Source organism: Leiobunum rupestre, chromosome 9, assembly GCF_980474605.1.
Source record: "Leiobunum rupestre chromosome 9, qqLeiRupe1.1.hap1, whole genome shotgun sequence".
In the NCBI taxonomy this organism is placed as follows: Eukaryota; Metazoa; Arthropoda; class Arachnida; order Opiliones; family Sclerosomatidae; genus Leiobunum; species Leiobunum rupestre.
Window position 1 is genome coordinate 26,042,453 of NC_143392.1, and position 10,878 is coordinate 26,053,330.

The following is a 10,878-nucleotide window of genomic DNA, read 5'->3' on the forward strand; positions in this document are numbered from 1 at the left end:
CATTTTTTTCTGACTTTCATTCGTGACTCTAACGTGGCATCGCCGAAGGTACACACCGAAGGTATGCCTAGCGCTTCGCCTTAATACTAGGTCATCTACATTATTTTTTCTGACTTTAATTCGCGCCACTAACGTGGCGTCGCCGAAGATACACGGAGGTACACACCAAAGGTCTCCCTAGCGCTTCGCCTTAATACTAGGTCATTGAGTATATTTCAGAAATCGGGTCTAACGTGACATCGCCGAAGGTAATTTCTCTGTGTATAACCCGTGGTCGTTGCGCTTCGCCTTAATACTAGGTCAAGTATATTTTGGTCATTAAGTTTGTTTTTGGAATTTAGGATCGGATTTCGCACTGTAAATCGGGACTCAAGGACGAGCGTATTTTTATTTGTTCGTCATGAGAGTAAATCAGCCATTGGACACCGGGGGTTTAAAGGAGTACAGAGGGGTTTGGGACGGCGGCCAGTTTTTGAGTTATTTATCCGATAAAAAGGGTACAATGGAAATTCTCGCATGGGAAAAGGGGAGGGGAGTACCACGGTAACTATCACATGGGAAAAGGGGGGAGGGGGTACCACGGTAATTATCGCATGGGACAAAGGGGAGGGGGTTCTGCGGTTATTATCACATGGGAAAAGTGGGAAGGGGTACCACGGTAGTTATCACATGGGAAAAGGGGGGAGGGAGTACCAAGGTAATTATCACATGGGGAAAAGGGTGGTGGGGATACCACGGTAGTTATCACATGGGAAATGGGGGCAGGGAGTACCAAGGTAATTATCACATGGGAAAAGAGGGGAGCGGATACCACGGTAGTTATCACATGGGAAAAGGGGGGAGGGGTACTACGGAAATTATCACATTTGAAAAGGGGAAAGGGGGTACTACGGTAATTATCACATGGGGAAAAAGGGGAGTAAGGGCCTTACTGGGGTGGTTCTACTATGGGGAAAAGAGTACCATGGAAATTATCCAGACCATCTGTGTATCTTTTGGCACAAAATCATCCCGACTTATGTTTTTAACCATTAACTTCTAAGGCTTTCTTCGCTAGTAAACTCGTGAAAAGGTAGGTCTTTTCTATTTACATGGTTTGATGTATAATATGGTACGCAACACGAAGGCATTGCGATGAATATTTCTATCTTTTACCTATTTAGTTCCAAAGATGTAGCTAAGCATCTTTTATCTTCAATTGTATTAGTTTAAAGATTCTTACTCTTACAACTAATTAAATTTACAGAAAATACTACCTAAGAACGGTTATAAACTCGTGAATTTGCTATATATATACTATTAATAAAGATTAGTTATTATTAAAGATTTATAAACTTTAAGAGATACATTATTTACGCATCAAAACGCTCTAAACACCTCTACAGCCTTCAAAACTATGTGTTCTAAAAAAAACCGCGTCTCTTTTTCTTCATTTAATTTTTATAAGGTAATATTTTTTTGAAACTATGAATTATACATAAATATATTGCGAAAAGATAATTTAACTTACTAAACCTTGTTTTTTCTAAAAAGGAAAGTGGAAATCCGAAGAAAAAACACATACATATATATATATATATGGAATGACCAAGACTTACTTCCTTTTCGTAGTAATTATACAGCGCGAAAAATGACATAAGCCAAATTACTAACGTTTATATATATATAAACGTTAGAAATTTACTGTATCTACTGTGTATGGTGTCATACTCGACAATGGAAAACGAAGAGTTAGTTAACTCGTATATTGCTTTTTTAGCGGACAAGGCTAATTTCCGTGCGTTACGTGTCGAACTGTTCAATGGATTATGAAGCTCAAGAAGCTGATTAATAGTTACTGTGAACCACGTTTGGCTATGGCCGCGTTCAGTAACAGCAAATGGTCGGACCGTTGAATGCGCATTCGCTACTGTACGACTTTTTTCACTTCCGGGATTGACGTCACGTTTGCAAACGGAGAGTCAACGAAATAAGCGGCTGGAAGAGCCGGTTATTTTGTTGATAAACGCAATCGTCACGTCACAACACGCGGGAAGGCTAGTCGCAGACGACACGACAGACGATATTTTATAACATTTACAACAATCGTAAAAAGCGTTCCACAGACGTGGCGTCGCGATTGCAAACGGAGATCAACGGTTAATTAACAATTTCCCCTCCGCCTATAATTGTATTTTTCTGATCGCCATAAATTTGTTAATAAACAAGCAATTTGTACTATTCCTATTCTAAAGATCCGGTAAAGCCCTGTTTATATTTTAACTCAAATTGCAGAATGCTTCGATAGCGCTAACTAATGCACCAGTTCCGTATATTTATTGTGATGGCAGTTTAGAGAAACTGATTCTATTCAAGAGTAGCGATCCTAGGAAGTCTTACATCGAAAGGGCACTGGAGCACCATTTTTTTCATAGAAACGAACTTTATTTATACGCGTTATCTTTTTTCTTGCACTTTTTGTATGCGCTATGCTTTGGTAACAAAATTAAAGAGTTCATTTTCACCTTTAATTTCTCGTGCATGCTTATAAAAAATTGATGATTTGGTTAATCCGCAATTCAATGCGCGTTCGCAAAGATATCGCATCTAGTTATCCTGCTAGCTAGCACATCCTGTGAACATTAATGTGCAAGACTGCACTTTTTTGCTTCTGTTTTTTGAAATCGAAAAGTAATATCGTTAAGGAATCTTTCGTCATTTTTAAACACGACCGTTTCTAATAGAAATAAACCTTGGCGTTTCCTTGCATTATTTAATTGAAAAAGAAAACTTTATATGTATACACTAGGAATGTTCAAGGATCCATTGGTACCATGCTGCGAAACCGATTTGAGAAACTGGCGGGGCTTGAACGAATACGTGAAGCGTTTTTTTTTAATTCATTGATTTTTCAAAGAATAACGCAAAAAGAGGCCATAGTTCATAGATAAATCTAAATATATTATTGCTGTGACACTCCACTTTCTCTTTCGATACCGCCTGATTTTGAGGAAGAATTATTAATTTTGCATAGCTATGGATGTTATTGAAATTTTCCTTCATTCAGAAGTGTTATAAGGAAAATCTCGAAATGATATATCATAACTATAGTCATTCGTATGAAGAGGATACAGCCATTACAATATCGACCATGAAACGAACGGAATAAATTCATTTCACTTGCAACCATGAAGACGAACGCTAGCAGAATAATCCGCTTCCCAAACTCTCCGACGTACGATTTCATATTTCCGTTTGAGGAGAGTTTCGACGCCTTCAAAAACAAAGAATGGTTGAGCCAAAATAGGAACCTCTGCTGGTACATCGGCGCCTTTTACCTGGGTGCCGTTTTTTCCGGCAAAGCGTACACGAGGAACCGTCCACCACTGAGAGTTCGCAAATTCCTGATCGTTTGGAACGTCGTAATGTCCGTGTTCAGTTTTGTTCGGCGCCTAAAGAGTGTTCCCGGAACTGGTCCACGTCCTGAAGGAATACGGTCTCCATTATTCCGTTTGTACAAGAACTCCCGACGCCAACAAGATCAGTGGCTTCTGGCATGGGCCTTCATCACGTCCAAAATTCCAGAGTTGTTGGACACGGCTTTCATCGTCGTCCGCAAGCAGAAACTCGTTGTTCTTCATTGGTTCCACCATGTCGTCACGCTGCGTATCTCCTGGTATACTTCCCACGATTATCCCTCCATGGCCAGATGGATGATGAGCGTCAACTTTTCCATACACGCGGTGATGTACGCTTATTACGCCCTCCACGCCATGGGCATCCAAGTGCCCCCAGTATAGCCTTTGTCATCACGACGGCCCAAATATCGCAAATGGTGCTTGGACTCGTTGCTAGTGCTTACGCGGCCGTCGTTCTGATAAATGGTGGGCAGTGTCAAATGAACCCGGAAAGTGTCGTGGCCATTTTGTTCGGGTACGGCACGTTGTTCGTGTTCTTCGTTAATTTCTTTGTCCATACTTACGTATTCAGCATACGACCGACGACCTTAAAATATGAGCTAAAGAAAAATTCGTAAATTACACGAGAGATATCCTATTGTTCTACAAGTATTTTTCAAAGGCAAAGTATTGTTCCGTAAGTATTTTTTTTCATTAAAAATTTACTGAAAGCAAATTCACGTAGTGACGTTTCATTTTGCATCCTAGCGAGGCGCCGCCATAGTTTCCATGTTATACGACAGCTGCTAGACTGCAACGTTGTAACGAATATTTTTCAATACGTTACCCCTCTTTTAGATTTTGTTAGGGAAACAATGATTTTACATCCCTCGGCATCCCCATATGGTCGCGTTGGATAGTTTGTAGGAATGGGAAGTAGTTAGCGAAAGGCCAAAAGAGGGATCCAACGTGTTTCCATTGTTACTACTCTGCTAAAAGGAACCTCTATAGATGCCCGAAATTGCCCTCCTGGCAGCCCAGGCACTGATTTATAGTTTTACGATCGTCTTTAGAATCGACGGTGAATAGCGTATAGTGTGCATGCCACGTGTATTTATTATTGAACTCGAACCTTTGCCAGATTTTCTCGACCAATGCTTACAATTATAGTAGTGCGCCTCAATATTATTGTTTGGTGTAATTGTCACCGAATGTGTGCGCGTCTTGTGATCTCAAGAAATTTAAACACATGTGAAACACATGGGCGCTTGAAATAAAGCCCTGCGTTGAAATTTGGTGATTGGTCAAATCATAGTGTCCCTCCACGTGACAGCCCGTCATTGTAATTCGATTGGGTAACGAAAAAACCAGGATGGACCCAAAAAGTCAAGTGGCCTATACAACAAAACTGGGAGACAAGAAGTAAAAAAGGAGAGAAGAGGAACCGTATCTCCGGACCGAAAGTAAAGGATGATCTTAAAACACCGCTCCGGATGACCTTAGTTTTCGCGCCGGTTACAATCTATGAATGTCTCCAGCCCATTGAGCAGTTGTCGCCGGACCATGGTTTTCCTCTGCCCATCACCACCACGACACCTCGTAGACAATAGTAGTAGCCTCATCGTATCTCCAACGTCTCAAGCCTTCAACTCGTTTCTTCAACTCTACGAACTCTTTCCTCGCATCTACCTATTCATTTATTTTCAAGTCTCGAGACCAACGATAATCAAGAATAGTGATGAGTACTTTTTATATGGCGCAATTAGTGTATATAGTAGACCGCGTATTTTTAGTAGTCTGGCATTGGTGGAGTGCATGCTGCATGTAGTTATTTTGGGGTCATGTAAATTAATATAGTAGTATTTTATTTGTTAGCGGTATTGTTTGGTTTTTATTTAGTAGTTCGATTCGATATGTTTAGTAGTTGATCATTAAATCAGAATCTGGCAAAAACTTGTCCTAATATTTAATAATTCATGAGAGTCCTTACTAACCATTTTAATCTAGTAGCATAGTAGTAGTATATGTCAACGCTAGGCACCTATAGGCCTATATTAGTAGTAGAAAAGCGTTACAACGTTTGAATGTGAGTTAGCTTGAGTCATACTAATGGAAAAATATTATACACTTTTGGTATCACACTATATAGTGTATTTGTGTTATAATAGTTTATAATTTAATAAAATAATAAAATGAAAGAGTTGATTTCCATCTTTGGTCTCTAGTGCATGCTTATAAAATATAAATGGCGATTTGGTAAATTGCTTATACCTTCCATTCTCGCTTTAATTCATTTTGAATGCCTTAAAACGTGCTAATTGTCGTCTGTTTTTGGAAATCTAAAAGGTAATATCGTTAATTAAGCTTACGTCATTTTTATATAGGATCTCTTCTTCTGTGCCGATTTTTCTTTGTAGAAAGCTAATCCTCGCCTTGAATGGTGTTATATGTGTTTTTTCGGCGGTCCAATTTAGGCTTATCGAGCTGTTATTTGGGGATAACTTGATCTTGAATAGTGGATTTTATAAAATAAAAAGTGGTCTTGCCCAACTTGTTAAAATGTTGCTCTTACGTCATAATACCCAGCTTTATTTGTGTATTCCTCGCACGAGCGATTTGCACGCGCGCTAAAAAAACCTATATTCCTCGCGACTGTAGCGCGCGCTAGTAGGCTTGTGAAAGTAAGAGACTATGACGTAAGAGCAGCATTTAAACAAGAAGGCCACGTTAGTTTATAAAAAGAACTATTGGTCGAGAGATCGTGACCGCGATTCCCTCTCGGCCAGCCAGTTGAAAAATGTTAGATTTCCTTTCAAACAGCTCCAAAGAACTACATTTTTGGATGCCAAGTTTGTAGGCAATGTTCTCCCGGGAAAGACTCTCACTGAGAAATCGCAATTCATTTCCCACGTGACCCTCTTTGGCAACATTGTCAGAATCTGAAAGTAGCGAGATGAATATCCCAGTCAAGTACGTCCCTTTGTCACTGTAAGAAGTTTCTGATGATGTAGGTTTTCACGTTGTGAAGTTTCTGTTTGGCTAGTAGGGCGTAAAACAACGCAGTGCAGTTAATTAATTATAACTATAATAATTATCGTGTAAGTCGATAACTAGTAAGTAGGATAATTTCAACATGTATTGCGATTTCCGTATTTAGTGGAAAAACAGCCTATATACTAACAATTAATATTAGTTTCAGTTTTAGTAAAAATAAATTTCAATGCCCAAAACTCAATTTAAGTGTTATTAAAACTTTATATAGGGTGGTGGCGTGTAATTCCGGACGCTTCTAATTCCGGACACTTTTGTTTACATTTGTTTATTTTTAATTTTCATGGCTGTAGGCCTTCTTAAAAACATGTATTTTAAGCCCCGGTAACCGGGCTATACGTAGAACACAATTTCAAAATCGTGTAAAACGTTCCTGTAATATATTATTGTTATTAAACGAAAGGCCTAAAACGCCCGATTAAGTTAATGCCAATTTGTGGGAATGCCGCCCCATGCGCCTCTCGAAATAAGCTCTCATCTCGTTCACAGTGAACGGGTGATAAAAACCTTTATTTCTGCTAAAAATTCAACTTTTTCCTTACAAAACTAACATACGCGGGGTCATTTTGTCCTAGAATTTAGTTATTTACAAGTAATTATAAAAACCTTTACGTAGCAGCTAATTCCGGACACCTTGAAAGGTCACTCGTTCATTCGTAATTTATAGTGAATAAAATTAAATTAAACGATATTAATCAAGACTGTTTAGAACGTTATTATATCCGCAATAATACAACCACACGTTTTCCCGCACTTTAAGAGCGGACGACGCGTTATTTACCCTCCCTTTCGCCCCCTCATTTTTCCCCAATTGTAATTATTAGTATATTTGAATATTTTTTAATTTTTAATTATTAGTATATTTCAATATTTTTTAATTTTTAATTATTAGTATATTTCAATATTTTTTAATTTTTAATTATTAGTATATTTCAATATTTTTTAATTTTTAATTATTAGTATATTTCAATATTTTTTAATTTTTAATTATTAGTATATTTCAATATTTTTTAATTTTTAATTATTAGTATATTTAAATATTTTTTAATTTGTAATTATTAGTATATTTAAATATTTTTTAATTTGTAATTATTAGTATATTTAAATATTTTTTAATTTGTATATTTAAATATTTTTTAATTTGTATATTTAAATATTTTTTAATTTGTACATTTAAATATTTTTTAATTTGTACATTTAAATATTTTTTAATTTGTATATTTAAATATTTTTTAATTTGTATATTTAAATATTTTTTAATTTGTATATTTAAATAATTTTTAATTTGTATATTTAAATATTTTTTAATTTGTATATTTAAATATTTTTTAATTTGTATATTTAAATATTTTTTAATTTAATTATTAGTATATTTAAATATTTTTAATTTGTAATTATTAGTATATTTAAATATTTTTTAATTTGTAATTATTAGTAAATTTAAATATTTTTTAATTTGTAATTATTAGTATATTTAAATATTTTTACATTTATATTATTTATATCGTGTATTATATTTTAATTCGTGTTATAATTTCTTAATTTGTATTATATTTTTATTATAATTTTAAATATTTATTAAAGTCTATGTAATTAGAAGCAGGTACTAGCTTCAGGAAAAAGGTCATAGAAATATAAATATCAGATGATTTTCACTCGAAATAGGTTTAAACGACGCGCGAAAGTTCAAACTATAGAATACGCTATAAAGTATTCATATCAAATTAGTTATTGGGTTATGTTTCTATCAATTTTTAAAAAATAAAAAGTGTCCGGAATTACAAGCCACCACCCTATACGCTAATTTGATTTTCAATGCTGAACTAAGGTTAGTCACAGCCAACTATAGCATGAAGATAGTTAAATTAAAACAAGTTTTGAGATATTTATACACGAAATTTTAAATTGAAGCAGAAGCTGGTTTTAGTACCAAGTGATGACGAAAGATGGCGATACACGTTAAAAATCTGTGACTTTATGGAAATTGTTTTTCTAAATAAGATAATGGATAATAACGCGAAGGTTTATTATGTTTAAAGACTAATGCATAGCCTAACAATTAAAAGGTTCTTTTCACACGGTATCATAATCGTGTCCTACCAGTTAGTCGAAATTGTTAATGATAGTTATGAGTGGAGAGACGTAGTGGAGACGTCAAACCCAAATTAAAGATAATAATCAGCTAGGCTAATACCCAAGGCACCACCTTAGGCCTAAGTCATCAAGCGACTTTTGAAGCCATTAATTCAGGTGGCCGGGTTACAATGCGTAGGGAGGTGGTGACAAGCCCTGCATGCCACGCACCACCTCTAGTGAGAAAAATACACAAGGCCTAATTTGGAATATAGAAATTTGACCTAAGATTGTAACCCGTCCACCTGTTTTAACGCATTAAAAATCGCTAGATGACTTGGACCTAAGGTGCGGTGGTACAATGGGTATTAGACTAGCTGATTATTATTATTATTATTATAGAGAGCTGCAATTGAGTCGAAAACGTTTCCATTCACATCCCATTCCAAATTTTCGTCTTCCCATTCCATGACTACCCGTTTTCATCCATTCCCATTCCATGACTACCCGTTTTCATCCATTCCCATTCCATGTCTACCCGTTTTCATCCATTCCCATTCCATGACTACCAGTTTTCATCTATTATCATTCCATGACTACCTGTTTTCATCCATTCCCATTCCATTCGGCATTTTTATCATTCCGGTCCATTCCCTATATATTCCCGAATCAAAGATTTGGCGAGCAATATTATTAGGCTAAGTAATATCATTTTTTCTCCAAGAGTCCCCAGTGACGTTAGAGAATTTACAAACATTTCATCGCCTATACACTGCAATGTTGCCAATGTTCGAAAGTCGAAATTCCCACAGCAAAAATTGGTCGGGCCGACTGTTGGCCAAGAGTGCATCGCTGACTTTTCCTTTTTGCTATCCACCGGAGAGTCGCGAATGTCACAGTCCCCCGACTGCCCAGAAAGACGTCGGCCCGACGGCACAGAGTAAAGTTTGGGCCAACCTTCCAGAAATGAGTCGGGCTGACGTCTATGTGCTTTAGTTGTTGGTCCGGCAGTTTAGTGCAATTGTAAGGTATAGCTAATCGATGGTTGGCTCGATGGTTTACTGTAAATGTTGGGGCGACTTTTTCCAAAAAAAAGTCGGCCCGGCGATTTAGCGTAATTTATAGGTTGACTTTTTAACGCTAATTAAAGTATTCAACTGCAAAAATTAATGGCTTTAAATGCGTATGACATGGTAAAGAAAATTTCCCTTTGCCAAATCCTTTCAATTGAATCATTAATTTTAAATTTCGGTTTAACATAACACAATTTAAATTTATTTAAAAATAGCTGGCTTAACCTGTATTTCGCAGTGAGATATGGATATTTGTATTAACAAGAAATATAAAGTAGAACGCTGCAATAACTGTCTCCACGCATAGCACCGTACCCAATATAACCAACTGCTTAATAACAATATTAACCAATTATACGTTGATTACATAATAATTTGCCTTTTATTATACGGCCTACTGTCTATAGAAGAAGTTTCTTTAAAAAATTTTGCAATAATTGAAGCTTTTTCCGAGTGTATTGCCTAAAGAACTAAGAAAGATACTACACTTTGATCTTAGCCAATAGACCGAATTTCTTAGTTCTTTAGGCATACACTCGGAAAAAGCTTAACTTATTGCAATTATATTAAAGAAACTTCTTCTATAGACACTAGGCCGAATAATTAAAGGGAAATTATTATGTAATCAACGTATAATTGGTTAATATTGTCATTAAGCATTTGGTTATATTGGGAACGGTGCCATGCGTGGAGACAGTTATTGCAGCGTTCTATTTTCGTCAAGAACGTGTTGGAATTGCGATACCGGTGAATTATCCATGGTTAAATATATATCCATACGTTTCTAGAATATACAGGTCACCCTGGTTATTCTTAAATAAATTGAAATTTAACATTAATGATTTAATAGTAAAGGATATGATAAAGTGAAATAATGTTTGCTATGTTATACGCATTTAAAGTCATAAAGTTTTTGCAGTGCAATAAATTAATCAGCGTCAAAAAAGTCAACCTATTAATTACGCTCAATCGTCGGGCCGATTTTTTTTTTGGAAAACCGCCCCAACATTTACAGTAAGCCGTCGGGTCAACCATCGATTAGGTATACTTTAAAATTGCACTAAACTGCCGGACCGACCAATTTGTGGGTAGGCCCAATTAAAACACACAGACGTCAGCCCGACTCATTTCTGGAAGGTTGGCCCAAACTTTACTCTGTGCCGTCGGGCCGACGTCGTTCTGGGCAGTCGGGGGACTGTGACTTTCGCGACCCTCCAGTGGATAGCAAAAAGGAAAAGTCGGCGATGCACTCATCACCAACTGCCGGTCCGACCAATTTTTAGTAACATTGTATTAAAGGTTTT

General features: G+C 36.4%; 1 pseudogene; it reads left to right on the plus strand.

Moving 5' to 3' along the window:
- The first annotated feature begins 3,167 nt into the window (after positions 1 to 3,167).
- Positions 3,168 to 3,779, plus strand: LOC149927009 (very long chain fatty acid elongase 6 pseudogene; annotated as a pseudogene).
- The last annotated feature ends 7,099 nt before the right edge of the window (positions 3,780 to 10,878 follow it).